Source organism: Mytilus edulis, chromosome 8 (genome assembly GCF_963676685.1).
Source record: "Mytilus edulis chromosome 8, xbMytEdul2.2, whole genome shotgun sequence".
In the NCBI taxonomy this organism is placed as follows: Eukaryota; Metazoa; Mollusca; class Bivalvia; order Mytilida; family Mytilidae; genus Mytilus; species Mytilus edulis.
The window spans coordinates 59,946,789-59,963,484 of NC_092351.1; the positions used below are offsets into that span (position 1 = coordinate 59,946,789).

Genomic DNA, 16,696 nt, shown 5'->3' on the forward strand with positions numbered 1-16,696 from the left:
TGATCCTCTTCACCAACTCGTTGACTTGTAACAAGGGGAGTGTTACCTCATCCTACTGGGCATTCAGGCATGTGTTTGTATACGTTAATATGTACTATTGTCAACGGAGCTCGCTAATGAAGATCGTATCTAAATGGACACAAGTTTTCCCAAGTTAAGGACTTTTAACCATTTTCCTACTGGCTATTTTAACTTGGAGGTTTCAAATGGGATTATAGATAGTTAAGTTTAAAGTGGCTCTTTCATGTACAACATTTTTATGTGGAAATTGCGATAATTTCCTTTTTCAATTTGCACTTTGTTATCGACAATTTTTATAGGTGTCATCTAAGTAATGTATCCTGTTAAAAATCACTTGCTATTTGCTTAAGTGTTTATAAAAAATGTTAGAGATTTAACACACTATTTTACCTTTGTACCTCAGCCTTCAGCCTTAAGGTGTATTTTAAGGTATTGACTTTTACAATATGTATTTATGCTTGAATTTGTCTATAGCCATTAAATTTGAACATTTTATGGTAAAATTATCTTTTAATCAAGGATTGTCCAGCTTGAAACCTAGACAAAAATTATATAACCTGGCTAAAATTTTGTTAAATTTTTTCACCTAAATTTATCAAAAAATTTAAATCTTGTGGACATGTGTGACTTGGAAGATTTTAAGCAAAATATGAGTGATGGATAATTATATTTTTAAGTACAAATGTAATATCATTTTGGAGCCCTATTTGTGAAAATGATGGAAAATGACAAATTAATTTCTATAAATATTTGTTGACATACAGAAATGATTAGTAATCATGGATAAAATACAATTAACTGAATTATACCTGATGTTTCCATGGTAACTGATTTACCTCACAGAACTTTGCAATTCTGTTCAATTCTAAGAAACCTTTTAAGGTAAGACTATTGATGATTTTGTAAGATGTTGCTTTGGAAAAATGGAATAAACCTATAGCTAAAACATTTTATAGGAAAGATTGCTCATTTTACCAATGTAACTGCTTTTAATTAAAATTAATGTAGGGGGGAAAAAAAACAGAATTTAATTTAACCGAACAATGCAAAATTGTATATTCTTGCTGTAAAATGAGTGGTTGGTTTAGAAGGGAAATTCCCTACAAAGTAATTTATTTTTTTATAAAAAAAAGTTCTTGACTCAATAAAGCATTTCTTTAAAAAAAAAAAAAAAAAGTTTTCTATTAATTTTCTTCAAAGTCCTAGATCATACACTAAATTTAGGATTTTTGGATTTTACTTTATATTACCAAGCTAATCTACATTAGTAATTTCATTTGTTTGCATAAAAAGTACATTGTAGTATATTTTTTCATGATATATAGAGCAATGTATGTTAAGGGCATGTTATTTTTTACCTTACATGAACAAATGTCATTCTCAGTTATGAATACATTTGTTTATAGTCACCCTTCATCATAAATATAAAACAAAATGATACAAAGGCAAAGAGTAGGGCAGGTCAAGCAAAACTGACCATAATTAATGACCAGTATTCAACTTGTACTAATTTCTTCACTTTTACAGATTTTTTTATGCATAAATAATGAATTAGTTATGAATAATTGCATTTTTAATGAGACGTTGGATAAGTGATTATGATAATTTTGACAAGTATTTTTTTTCTGGATTTTAATTTTGTGACTTTCACAACACGTTTTAAACATTGTAAACAACATAATATTTCTTCATACTCTCAAGTGGTAAGACTTTTTACTTATTACGATATTTTCTAAATGAAAACCATAATTTTTTCTTCTGAAATATCATGTGCTGATCTTAGGCATTTTTTTATTGTTCTCCCTTTTATAAAAATCATTTTTTATGTAAAAAGATTACAATAATGGTTGAACACACGTATATGTTTGTCCGCATTTTTTGGTATACATGTGTATTGCTTTGTTAACAAGTAAAAACAGTTGACTGCATTACGTGTATAATATGTTGAAAACTGTCATAAGTCAACAAGAAAAGAGAATTAACTCTTGGTTAGGTACGAGTTTAATAATTTTAAAATCATTACCTCACTCAATAGGTCCAGATTACTATGACTAACAAACATCAGAAATCCTTAAAAAACACAATTTATGACAAAAAAAACATTGCAACAGTTGTTCCGAAAAGAGAAATTAAAATTGTTCATTATATTAGAGTTATGACTCCTATGATTAACATAAGCATGCTGGATGCTATGATATCTTCAATAGACATGTTTACTTGCTGTGACACACATGTGATTTTTTTTTTGTATGTGAATGATGTATGTTCCTAGTTGTCATCATTTGTTTTTTCTTGGATGGCTACAATAGTATCTTTTGAAGTCTCTAGGGTAACAGATGTGGTCAACAAAGTCATATTTTTCCAGTTGATAATTCCCATTATTTATAAAGGTGTAAGAAAGTTAACACAGGGTTGTGACCATGTATATCTTTTCCAGTAATGATGTTTACCGTAAGCTTTTGTGTTAAACAGCTGCAAAAGAATGTCTTCGGTCTTAAATATCGAAAATTTTGAATTTTTGATTTTGATTTTGGTCTTTATTTTTTTCATAATTTTAGTTTGTTGAATATTCTAAACAACTTAAGATATGAATGGTGCTTTAAGACATTTAATGTCATTGATTAACTTCATTCATTTAAGAGAAACACTGCTAGCATAGATTTATCAGAACTGAATACTGTTAAAGTTGTAGTTTAACTTTAACAAACAATTATTAACATGTATTTGGGAAAAAAAATCTTGCTGAAATAGTTTATGGTCACTATATGTATTTTCCCTTTAACATTTTTTTTTAAAGGTATGGATTTATTTAAGGCTTTTTAAAACAAAACAATTTTCATAAAAGTTATCATGTCTTCTATATGAATTATCTCCCTTTAATTGCCTATGGTTTTGAATGGTTGGTGGTTTTAAATTTATTGAAACCAAACTCTTGTACTGTGGATACAGTTACTTTTTCGTATCTTGTAGATCTTATTTTATTACATGCGATTTGTGGTTTTTATTGACATGCTAAGGATTTATATATATCATGTTTCATGTTCAACCTCCGATGAAAGTTTAACTTTACGATAAAACTTCTAATCACATAGCACCTGCTTCAGAAGTTACAGTTTCTTTTAAATTGCAACTTTATTTACTATTGCCGAAAATCCCTATTTCAATAGATACACCTTTCTCAGGTAAATAGACTTGTTAATTAGTCAACAGTACTTAAAAGCAACATTATTTTAAATCCAAGTCGTGAAAAGCAACATGCGTAATCTCGTCATACTTCAAAGGGTCGTGTACCTTGCTACTGTTGACTAAATCAAGACCCATATGTACACAGCGGCCACCCGGAAATGGCCAAGGAAGGAAGGTTAAAAGCATAGATAAATGAAAACTAATCTAGGTTAATTGGGTTCTGTTTGTTTTAAATAAGATCATATTTATTTAGACCTATGTCAGTTTGAGGTCCCTCAAGCGCAGGGGACATAAGGACTTTGATGTCATCTAAAAACTCCAAGGTTTGACAAACATCTTGAGTAACTCTGTCAACAATTAATTGTAAGAATGTTTACAAAAAGTTGTAACAGTTTGCGAATATCGTCTACTCCTTTTGATGTCAGATTTACCTGATTTTGTGTCAATTTTCACCTGTATGTTGAATTTTTCACATGTTTTCATAAATTTATGCATAATTAATGTAAAAACAAAATTGTGTTTATGATTTAATTGATGGCTTGGATTAAGACAATTGTTCTATAATAGACATAAGGTTTGTTACTTAATCCTTTTAGGGCCTTGTCTTTGTGTACACAAAAATCCAAAACATTGTTTAGAAATAGTAATAGCTATTGTAAAAAATAAACATTTACTTGAAAATGTCACTAAATTAAGAAAACAGTCATTGTTAGTGGCAGTGGGAATGTTAGACCTCAGAGGTATACAACATATACAAATCTGAATTAGTTTGGAGTTAATTTGGACTTAATATTTATTTTTCTGTTACATACATGAATGTTGGATATATCTATACCAAGATTGTATTAGTTTATGAGGTAAGCTGTAAGAAATTCCTTTATGATATTTTCATTTTTCATTTTCTTTTTTAAATAAATGTATTTTATCTACATAAATAAGCTTATTAAGAAGTTGCAATGAATTTCCTAGGACTTTTAAGTTAAAACATGAGATGAGTATATTTCACAGTGAAGGTTCATGTATTGAAATGTGATATATTTGAAAATATTAAATAAAATTTTTAGCTTTTTATGAAAATTATTAGTTATTTACAACATCTAACTTTGGTGTCAAAATGATAATCAGACGACAGATTTTTTTAGACATCATAATATTAAACGTCTAATAGGTCCTTTTGCTACAAGACAAAATTTGATATATTTTGACAATTTTATGAGACCACATTGATTGGAAATCAAAATGATAAGCAAGGTTAAACTGATAATTGATTCTAACGAGGTAATTGGTTTACCTGTATCAATTTAATAAGTATGGTTGTCTGTCAAAATCATATATTCTTAGTCCTGTCTGAGGTTTATCATAGTAAAAACTATAAATCAGTGCAAAAATGACGAGGTAGGTCAACTTTTATACTTTTCCCTGTTTATTTGATTTTTTTTTTCTTGTTTTTTGTTTTTGCATGCAGTTAATAGATTAATTTTCATATCTTAAAAATTGATTAATTTTCATACCTTGAAATAGTTTTAATATAAAAAACAATTGAAATGTTTTATAAATCATTGATAACTTATATATAGTTACCATAAACTTAGAAATTATTACAATATTTTCAGAATATTGACAAAAAAGGGAGTTTAAATTATTGCAATTTCAGGAAAATCTGCATTCATATATATGTAATTTATTCCAGAATGTGTTTTTTTTTTTCAAACTTCACCCAGTCAAATTATTCACATTGTTGAAATCTTGCAATAATTTATCTACCAATCTATTCCTCTGCCTTAGAACAATCCAGTTACTTATATGTAAGGATCAAAATATTTATTTATTTAAGTATACACAGTTAATTATATATTTGTTTGTTTTTTATGTCACTTTTTTGTGTCTGTAGGTTGCTGTCGCATCATTGAATCCCATTTTGCTTCTTGTTTTGTTAAACTGCACTAAGTCATATAAGCTTATTTATGATAAATTTAACCTCAAGGCATATTGTTTTTCTCTGGATGCTTGTGGTGAATAAAATTATACTTTTTAAGATGTATGGCTAATAGTATATTCATTATCATTTATAAAATTGTATATTGTTTAACAATCTTGTTAATCTCAAAAAATAAGATTTATTTGGTTCAATAGCTTCCCTTGCGAAAATAGTGCAGGATATCACAAGATTTCCCCAGGATATCACAGGGCAATCTTGAGATATCCTGATCCTGAGATAGGGTCAAACATGGGACGGTATTGGAACAAGGATATTCCAGGGATATCCAGGGACCATCCAGACCATAAATTTCCTAGTAGAAAATCCTGTGATAATCCTGTTCTCAGGATTCTCAGGTCCTGGTCTCAGGAAATTATCCTGATGTCAGGATTTACAGATTTGCTTGCATTGAGTTGGCCCTGGGATAATCCTGGTATATCCTGTGAATATCCTGAGAATGTCCTTAGTTCAGGACCAATAAATGTCTTACATTAATTCTATAAGAAATTACAAAATTTGAGTAAAGTCCTTTTTTTAATTTTTCTATTGCAAATATTTCTTAAATTAGTTTAAATCCATATTCCTCATTCTAAGTAAGGGCGGATCCAGCCATTTCAAAAAGGGTGGTTCCCAACCCAGGATAAATGGGGGTCCAACTATATGTCCCTTTTCAAATGCAATGATTGTCCAAAAAAACAACAAGACCCCTCCCTTAAATACGCCACTGAATGACTGATAAGGTATGTTTGCCCTGGTACACAGGGGCTTGTTAGTGAGTCGCATGAGATCTTACTGTCAATGGCGGTATCTTATGGTTTTTTTTATGTAGGTTACAACCGCCATTGACTGTTTGAATTACATTACATGTAGTTAGGCAGCAACCATTTAATTTTTGCAGGGTGGGGGTCTATGGATTTTTTGGAAAATAAAGTTTGTTTCTAGTTTTTGGAGAAAAAAAAAAATTGTTTTTGACCCTGAGAAAGAAATGTTTGTTTCACCCTCAGCTGCAACTACATGTAATGCTAAAATTGAAAGAAAAATTGTTTTTTCGACCTGTTCGATACATTGTTTAAATGCAAAAAAAAAAGGTTTTTCCGAAAAGCAAACTTGTTGGCCAATTTTATTAATGGCTGTTCATATTGTTAAATTACCAATAAAATGGTACACCAGTGGCTTATCAAAGGGGGTTCCTTTTTTTAGAACATAAAGTATGAACCCTCCCCCCCCTTTCAAAATGGCTGGATCCGCCCCTGTACCTACCCAATATTTAAAATTAAATTATGCGTCGGAAATATAAAAGGATACATGTAAAGTTCTGCTTCTTTCTGTAATATGTTGCTGTCTGTTCTTCCAAGTAGTATTGCTGAATAAATAACTGAAATCTGCATGGAATCATTCAATCCCCTAAAAGTATCAAAAAATCCACAAAGAATCAATTGTTCTAAGACGTTTAAAAGCAGTACAATCAATAGAAATGTTGTTGCCTGTTTATACAGTACATCGGAAGCTGTTAACCTAAGGAATCGAATTCATTTACAGCCCCCCCCCCTTTTTATCCCCTGAACTTTAAAAAGATTAAAAATAAACTAGCTCAGGGTTGACTTTGGCAATGGTAGCCCACAGATTAATTTTTTTTAGCCCACATACATAGTCCTATACAAAAAAAGTAGAAATTTAAGTAGCCCACACTAGATTTTAGGGGCCAATGGCCCGTGGGCCACTGCTAATTTCATACCCTGCTAGCCTACTTATTATTCACTAAAGAACTATTCACACAATTCAATATTTATAAAGTTTACGTATCTACCAGTTATACCCGTTATCATATGTGAAAACAATTATTCATTTTGTTTAATTTACGTAAAAATTATTTTTCAAATATGTTTTCAGACTTTCTGATGTTGCTTTGCTCAAATAAAAACCAAAAAAGAATAATAGTTCTTCAATAAATTATATTTTATAATAATATACACATGTCTGTCATGTTAAATTAAATTTTAATGCACTTATCTGAAATCTTTCTGTCTGGAAATGTCCTTTTCGGGTTTCCATCAGCGTAGTCTCCATTTTGGTGACGTATTAATCAAGAGTGCACTTACGCTCACATTGAGGTGACAATCTCGTCCCAAATTATATCGGCCAAAAGTTGATCCGTCACCGTACCGGTATTATGAAAATAAATCAAGGATGTCGCAAACAAATATTTTTTAATATGCAGTTTTTTATGAAGTATAATAAAAAATAATCTTTAGTTTGAACGGAACATGGTGCATGCGAATGAACAAGTGTCGAAGTGGAGTCACCATCTAGGACCGTATATTTAGGGCCGAACTGTTCAGACCTGTTCAGTACAATTACGAAAAACCGCGAGGTCCTACAATTTGTTTACATTTTGCATACGTTGAGAAATCTATCATTGCTGTTCATCTGATATTTTTTCTAAGTTATTTATATGCCGGACGACAATTAATAGAAAGGCACATATATAAACTTGGAGAAAATCAGAATTTACATCTGTAGGGAAAGCTAGGAAGGGTCAAAAGATACCAGTTACAAAAAAATGTACCACCGCCACCGGCACTGTAAGTTCAAAGTTCAAAGTTCTTTATTTTCCAATTAAGGGCCCCTAACGGGACATAATGACAAGTTACAACTCTGATTCTAAACACACATATAATGAAGATAAAATTAAAATTTAGCTGTATGATAAATAAAACCAAACAACTCTGCATATCCGGCAATGACAAAATTATGTGTGTTTCAACACTTCCAAAATAGCTCGGAATGAACAGAACATATTTCATATCCAATTAAGGGCCCACAAGGGACATACAGAGCATACATGAATAAGGAAAAAGACTATTGATTTGCATAGATACAAATGTGATTTATTATTGATGTCATTTAAATTATGATCTTAACCTGCTTAGGCTTAGTCCAAGATTACTCTGAAGTACAGACAACAGTGGCGGATCTAGAAATTTTCATAAGTGGGGGCCCACTGACTGCCTAAGAGGGGGCCCACTTCGGTCATGCCTCAGTGATTCCCTAAATAATCAACCAAATTTTTCCCAGAAAAGGGGGTCCCTTACCCCCTGGGCTCTCCCTTAATCCGCCTCTGGACAAGCTGGGGCGTAGCCCAAACTTGTGGCCCCGTCTTGCAAAACTGCCATTGGACATCAGAGTAATCCTCAATATGCCAGACAAGCTTTCTTGGACACCCTGCTGTTTTTATCACAAAAATCTCTGACTTTGAAATACTGTAAAACTGAAACTCGTTATGCTTCCTGAACAGGGAGATCAGCAGTAACTGTGTAAATAAGTTAACTGTCAAAATATGTTTAATATTTTTAATTAACACCATAATTTGGGTATTTTAAAAATGTTTGACAAAATACTTTTTGTTTCTTCCCCCTATTCTATCACCCTTCACAAATCCTTGCCAAAAAAAACTTATTTAATTTAACAAACAACAGTTAATTTCAGTCTCAAAGATATTTTTTATTTGAATTTGTGATACAGATTACATGTATATTATTTCTTAAGTCCCAATACCAGGAATCATTAAGGACTTTATTTCAGTTTATTCATTCAGGAAGAAAGTGTAAAGTTTCTGAAAGTAGGATGAATGTTGAAGGAAAAGTCCTGACATATCCTGGTCTATATTATATTTATTTTTGAAAGTCTTCAGATATCCTGAGAATTCCCCTAGTTTACAGCTGCTTGATTTGAAAGTCCTGACATTTCCTGAAATTCTCCCATCAACTTTTTCCCTAAAAAAAGGGCTAAATGTTTTACAGGATATTTTCAGGATTTCCCAGGATAATCTTGAGATATCCTGGTTAAAAAAATTGTCAGGATTTATTTCTGCAAGGGTTATGACATCAGGTGCTCTAAAGTGTTAATTGTTTTTAAATCATTCACACCTAATTAGGTTTTTATAATTCCTTATTGGTCAATAATAATAACTATTTGAATAATTGTGATTTATAGTAATGTATGACCCCAGTTTATACACAATTATATAAAATCTGGAAAATATTCATAACGTTATATATGTTAATTAATTTAAAATATCTTAAAACTATTGAAGTAGAAGGGTATAGTAGTTACACTGGAAATCTTTTTTTTAAGTAGATAGTAAAAAAATCATTTATGTGAGTAAAAGGAGTCATTTTCTTTTAATTTGAAACTAGAGTTAATACCCATGAAATTGAACATAGAAGGGATAACATGTCAACTTTATGTAAACTGAAAATGTTTTCATTTTGTTTATTTTTGCTTGAAGAAAATCATAGTAACACACTTTGCTGACAACATGTTGTTTTGATACAGGAAAAAAGATGACAATTTACTTTTGAAGTCTGGTATCAACAGGTTATAAAAGATGGCAAACATCAAAATAGTTTCAAAGGAAAAGATGATTTATCATATTAGATATTCTTTATGTAAAGAAAAAATATTTTCCATCACACCATGACGAAATGCTAATTATTTCTTTTCTAAAGTGAAAATCACTTTGAAAATTGCTTTGAAATTGATTTTTAACAAATAATTTGCATTAAAATTAAAATTTGTTGAAAAAAAAACATCATATGGAGTCATCTTATTCAATATTCAGAATCCAGACCCATATCTGTCAGTTTCATGAATAATGAACAGTTAACAGTCGTTTTTAACGCTGGCGACCATACATTACGGTAGTTCATCAATAAACTATTAAATATAAACCTACATTTTTCACTTAAGCTATTCGGGTAGATTTAAAAGTTAAAGAGGTTTAACATTACCCAATAATATTAGTCATTCAAATAGTGTCTCTTTCTTCAAATAATGGAGATTTAACAAAAATATTTTTATTTGGAATATGTGGCTTAATAGACAACCATACAAAAGGTATGTTTTGATTTCTGTTAAATATTTATATTTGTCTAGAAATTTATATACATGTTTATTGGCAGTTTATCCAACATAGTGTTCTGTTTTCAATTATATACATTCATTTAATCCTTCAATGAACTAGATTAAGTTTTAATTTATAATTATGGTGGTTGAAAAATATTGTTCTTTAGTAGGAGTTGCTTACAATGTGGTTATTTGATAATATGTATGCTGTTTTGATATTTTTCAATTTGGAGATATATATGCATTCTCGAATAAAATGGTTTTGTTGTAAGAAAATGTTGAAATTACTTACTGAAAAAAATATCATTTTGACAGTTTTGTATAGTGCTTAAAAATATTTGAAAGATAATATAATTTTAGAATTCTTCCTATTTGGAGGCATATGTTTATTTTATAGGATAGAAAATCATAATTCAGTTGCTACAGAAAGAAATATATTGCTAGGGAAAGTTCATAGAATAATCTTCATATCATTCAAGAAAAGAAAACTTTTGGAAGACATCAATGTTCATTATTTTAAATCTATGGACAGACTAAATCTGTTAGGAACATCAAAGTGTATATCTCTGGTATCTTGTGAGGAGAAAATCTCTGAAAATCCTCAAATTTAGAAAGGATATTGGTCAGTAGCTTACACTAACACCCTGCTGATAATTAATAATCAGACTTTGATAAGAGTCATAAAGATATCTTGGTATACAATAACTTTGGGTAGTGATAGCCCTAATTTGACCGTCTGAGATTGCTGTTAGGTCTTGTTTTATCTTAATAAGGTACTTCATATGTCTGAGTAGGTTATGCAGAGTTATGGTTCTTGAGAGTGTTATATTTGTTTAGTCGGAAAAAAAAAAATATTGTTAAAATATTGAATTATAAGGAAATGATCGATTGATTTTGAAATAATAATTCTATATTTTCGAGTTGATTTATGAGGAGGGGTTTACATTATTGATTTTGAAAAACTGTATATGTATTGATTTATAAGGACCAGAACCCCATTGATTTATTTGAATTTTCCTCCAGAAACATACCAACTGAGCACATATGTTTTCATTTTTAAATCAATTCTTTTGTTTTATTTATAAGGTAGGTTTTAAGGTTTAGAACAGATTTTCCTTAATATTTAGAATACATTAAGACTATGTCCTATAATTCTATTTATTAAACTTTAGGGTAGAAATTTATAACTTTAAAAAAATTAATTGAAAGATAAAAGGGTTATAAATCATCTCTTTTATTACAAACAGGGTTTACAAGTTGAAAAAAATAACTTCCTCATAATAAAACTTTACTTATCTTGTCATGTTACAATAACTTAGAAACAATACTACGATGGGCTGCGACATTTTTACTTTGCATTGAAATTCACATATGCCCCGAAGGACTCTGGATTAAGTTGTCAAGAACTAAATGTGTCGGCTTTAAGATTTCTCTCGTCAAAAATTAATTACAAGATTTTGGACGGAATTACAACTAAACAACAAGATTTACCTGTCAGAAATTAGTGATTTCTTCATCACCTGGCCAGAGAAACAACAATGTGTAGATTAGGCGGATTAAAAAGTACATCAAATCCTAAGATATCTCTGCGTCTTTGTTGACTCACCGTAGAGCATTCTTATTTTGAGTTGGATTGTCTTGAAAACCTAGAAATGTATCCTGTATCTGTGGGGTACTGTTTTTGAACTGGGTTTAACTTTCACCCTCTTATGATAAGTGATGGTGAGTCTTGTTTTAATGTATACTTTTGTTGATAATTTCTTCTGTTGGATGTATTGCCACTATTTAATCTTTATTCAAACATTTAGTCATGTGTTTTCCTTAACAAATTAGTTTACACGTTACAGTGTAATGTATAAGTTTTTTTTTCATAGTTTATAACTTTGCAGAACCTCCTTTTTTTAAATTTGTTTTTCATTTGTTCTAATATAATCCCTAATATGCATGTTCATCTTTTGATCTTTGGTGGAGAGTTGTTTCATTGGCTATCATACATGTACCACATCTTCATATATTTTTATATGAAATATTTGATACTGAACATTTAAGAAGACAAAAATCAATCATAATTTTGTTTTGGATGCATCAATTTTATTTTAAGGTTAAGTTTTCAATGATTTATTTCCCAAACAAATGTGCAGTTTAAAACTTATGCAATTTTTCATTCTAAATATTGTGTGACAAATTGCATTAACATGGGTACTTCAAATTGTTAAAGAAAAAATTGTTAAAGTACAATCGTTACACAACTACTCTGTAAAATAATAAGTATTGTCATGTATTGATGTAGTAGTATTGTTGATCTGTGGACTAATCTGACATTTCCCAGGATATGCAAAGCTTGTGATTGATGATATTTCCCCATAACTGATGTTAGAACACGTCTTTTCTTGTTAGAACCCTCGTAAAACGGAAAAAACTAAAAGTACTCCCTGTCGAGGACACCAGATTATAACTTTTTACTGGTAATGTTATATTGTGTGACGATTCAATTGAAAACAGTGAAATAATGGTACCTCATTGAACATGTAATCTGCTAAACTTAACAATCCTCTTACAGTAATGATATATTCTCACCGTTTTACTACCATGTGGAGATTTATTTGAAAATGTAGTTGGACTAAGTTGGGTACAATGGCTAGAAATCAGATAGATTAGTAGGAATTATCTTTAATATATCCAACACATTACTCAACACTTGAAAATTTATAAAGAAATAAAACATAATCTTTATCCAGTTACAAAAATTAATTTTAATCAGATTAAAGGTAAAAAATCAAATGTGTGCGTCCATGATCATAGCTGTTGTTTGTGACAGTTCCGGTATAAATTTTGTAATGCTTAAAGTTTGAATTTATTTATTAAAAGGTTTGTGATTGGCTATTTGAGCATACTGCTAACCTATTTGGATCAAATAGTAGAGTTAAAAGAGTGGAAAACAAAACTATAGTGTTAAGCAAACAATAGAAATTAAGAGGGGGCCTAAACATAATACGACCGATAAAACGGATCATTTGACAATAAGAAAGGAAGTCCTTTCATGCTAACAAAACGAAGATCTCTTCTCTTAAAATAAAATCTGAACTACCTTTCTGATTCAGAAAATCGGGACCTATAATTTGTAGTTAAAAGAGAATAAAAATCAACGCGGGTAAGATGTGACGGAATTGAAAGCTGATGGGACAAATTATAGCTGTAGTCAGTTGGATATGAATGATAATCGTACGTGGGATCAACAAGGTGTTATTTTCTGGAGTTTACAAAATTACGAGGATGAGTTTGCTTAAGCAAACTTAAAAATTCAAACTTGTTAGTCTATGTTTGTCATTGTCAATTATACCGACAACAATTATACCCTTTACTTTTGACTTGGCCAGTGGTCTGAGGAAACTGAGTGTCCATTGTGGTCACTTGAGTAACGACTTTTTTATTTGGATTTAATGAAACGACCAACAGATTGTTGGAATAATTTTCTGGATGTTTGAACTCTCAACATCTATAATATTCTGATCTTTGGTGAGTAAATCAACAGTTATTTTATAATTATTGTAATTTAAGAAAAATATTTTTTGTATTGTAAAGCTTTTTTATGTTGATTAGTTGTGATAGAATGTTAAAAGAAATGATATTTTTATTTGATTTTAGTGCAAAAATTAAAATCTTTTGAATAAGACAAGAACATTTATTTTTATTTTGAATAAATCTTTAAATTTGTAAAAACTGGTTGATTTCCTCACAACCTCTTTGTTTCTGAAAACGAAAATTGAAACATCGTTAAAAAATGTCCTAACTGACAAATATGATGTAAATCAGTGGTTTTTTTGTCATCTTTTGTTTATGGTATAGAGATAGTACCGGAGACACACTTCTAAATGAATTGTATCTTTTACATTGTGTAATCTTTATCTTGTTTTTAACATCAATATTGACACCAACTAAAAACAAAAGATGTCTTTCATAAAGTAACCAAACCTTATGTATTCTTTGGATACATATGTTATACAGTTAAAAAAAAATGTGTTCATCCTTTTTGTTTAACATCTCAATTTACCAACACATCTATAAAACAAAAGGTGACAAAGATTCACAGCTGATCTGCTGCACTTGTTTAAATTCTCGCTCACAAGATTGTAAAACAAAAATAGATTGTTTTTCTTGATAATTTTTGTGAAAAACCATGCATAGCTGTTCAGCCTGATTGATGGACATTGTTTTTGACTTTTAAGGATGTTTATCTGTTCATTTCTTATCCCATGTGATCTACCCACGATGCTTTGAGGTAAATCCCCAACAATATGTAATCATATCAGAGGACTATAAGCTTTTCGAGTGGTGACTGAATTTTGCCCTTTTGTGAACTTATGAAATTGGAAATTATAACTTATATTAGTGAAAACTGGTAAGTTTTTAGATGACTTTAACATTGTATTTGCATAAGATTTTGAAATTTAATTTTTTGTTTCCGCTTTGATATAGTTTCTGTAGCCTGTTGAAGAGTATATTATAAATAGAAGATTAGAACTTAAATTTTTTTTTGGAAAGAAAATAGTGAAACTTTTGATGACATTAATAACATCTCTTTTTTTTGTTCTTTTTTTTCTAAAAAGTATTTGTGTCTTTTTCTGTGGATACTTTCCAAGTCTTTAAGCAAGTTTTCACACTTATTGGAATTGATAGAATAACACTTTTTCAGGGGAAAGCTAGAGTTGCTGATTTTTATATACTAAATGTATTGACTAAAATATTCAAGTGTATGTGTTATTTCAAATGAAAATTAATAGAATATTGAATTAAATGCCTCATTATTTTCTGGATATAGATTGCATTTTGTATTATTCATATATAGACACAAAAACCCAATGTCTAGGATATAACTCAAAAGTTTGAAAACTGACGTGAGCACAATTAAAAGTAATAAATAACCGTTAAATATTCATTTTCAATAATAATAATTAGTATTTTATGGAAATGATCTTGCCGACAATAATAAACCTGAGAAAGCAATGGCTCGCTGAAAATTTTGCCGGATTATTTAACTCTCTATATTAGGCATTTCTTTCTGTAATAGGGTTTGCCTTGTGTCACTTTTAATCCGCTGTAATTAATTATTATTGGCCCATTTGAGAGTTTCAAGCTTTAAATGTAGAAACTTCATCAATGGAGAAACGTTACGATTTCTTTGTACGAGTTATTAGTGAAAGGAAGTATTGAAAGGCATTGAATTCCTTATAGAGATAAATGACCACTGTTTTGTACATTTGACGATTATTTGGTAGATTTGTTGATTCCAGGTGTGAAGTTTGGCTCTAAAGGGTCAAGATTGAAAATATATTTCCTGTGTAAAAACATCTAAAGTATTTTGAAATTTTAAAAATGCAGTAGATTTTATTTCATTGAAAAAGGGAATTTCCAAAAAGATATATTCTTCTAGACTTGGTTATAATTGCATAAAGATTGAAGTTGCAACTCCTGATAATTTGAATTAATCATGCTTATTTATGTATAGTTAATTTCAATTTCATTTAGTTCAAATATGAATTTCTCCATTTTGTATTCATAATTTTGTTACTAGAAAATATAAGTATAAACTTAGTGAATCCCTAATTTGAAGCTAAAGTTTGGATAAATATTTTTTACAAGTAATATGAAGTAGAAATTCAGTTTAATATTTGAAAAATAAAAACTAGGAACAGTTGAATTTGTGTGTCTGATTAAGTTGTAAACAGTAAAATATCCATATTGTTCATTGACCTTCTTGCTTCTTGTTAGCAAGGATTTTACGAGGGAAGCTATAAAATTTGACTGGATTAGCATAAATGATCGTATTTTGATACTCCAATAACAAATATGAGTATTTAAAAGTTAGAATCAGACGAAGTTTCCGGCTGATATACTGAATGATTATAGGATATACATTAAACAAAATCGGGTTTGAATGTCGACATAAATATATAGAGAAGTGAAATTTGATAGATTTACGAGGTTTAGGATTTCTTCCGTTCTACAGTCTATACCCCCTACTTATCAAACGTTTTGTTAAGTTATCATGATGAGTCGAAGTGACATATGTTATCAAACCATTGTAGAAATGAAAACAGACTTTTAAAATCACTGTATACAGATTCAATGAAAAAAAGTAAACTTCTCCATATAAGTAATATTTAATCAGAATATTATAGTCTCGATCCTTCAGATAACTTCTTCATCCTAAAAACTCCTCTAAAACACCAGCTTCCAAACAAGTTACATTTTTTTTACTTCTTAGTGATGAAGAGGTAAATTTTATCTTTATGAAAATTGAAATTTATAAGAATTTGAAAAACAAAAGCTATTTTGGTTCTCTTTTTCCCTATAGATTTTAAAGAACTGATGGGAGACAACTGACTTTCTTAAAACATTTCTTTTGAACCAAGCCTATGTACTCATATAGCCTAACTTTCATCAAAGTCGAAATCCCTCAGTATACTAACAGAAGAATAAACAGTTGATAATGATTATTTCATGTGTGATTTAATTTTAATAACCATGTCACCAAGACTTACTCATTGTTTCTTTACTGTATCATATACAGATTTAAATACTCCATCCCAGATTATTCTCTCAGAA

At 29.8% G+C, this 16,696-nt stretch overlaps 1 protein-coding gene across 7 annotated transcripts in view; it reads left to right on the plus strand.

Moving 5' to 3' along the window:
* Positions 1-16,696, plus strand: part of LOC139486008 (protocadherin-9-like) — an 83,284-nt gene that overhangs the window by 49,483 nt on the left and 17,105 nt on the right. Inside the window, exon 1 of one of the 7 annotated variants that reach the window (XM_071270696.1) lies at positions 9,863-10,081. The exons of 4 other annotated variants lie outside the window; for them this stretch is intronic. The gene's annotated coding sequence lies outside the window, so the exon portion shown is untranslated. Of the gene's footprint in view, positions 1-9,862; positions 10,082-13,119; positions 13,607-14,289; positions 14,490-16,696 lie in introns of those variants that run through there. 2 more of the 7 variants (XM_071270698.1, XM_071270697.1) reach the window with 2 other exon arrangements.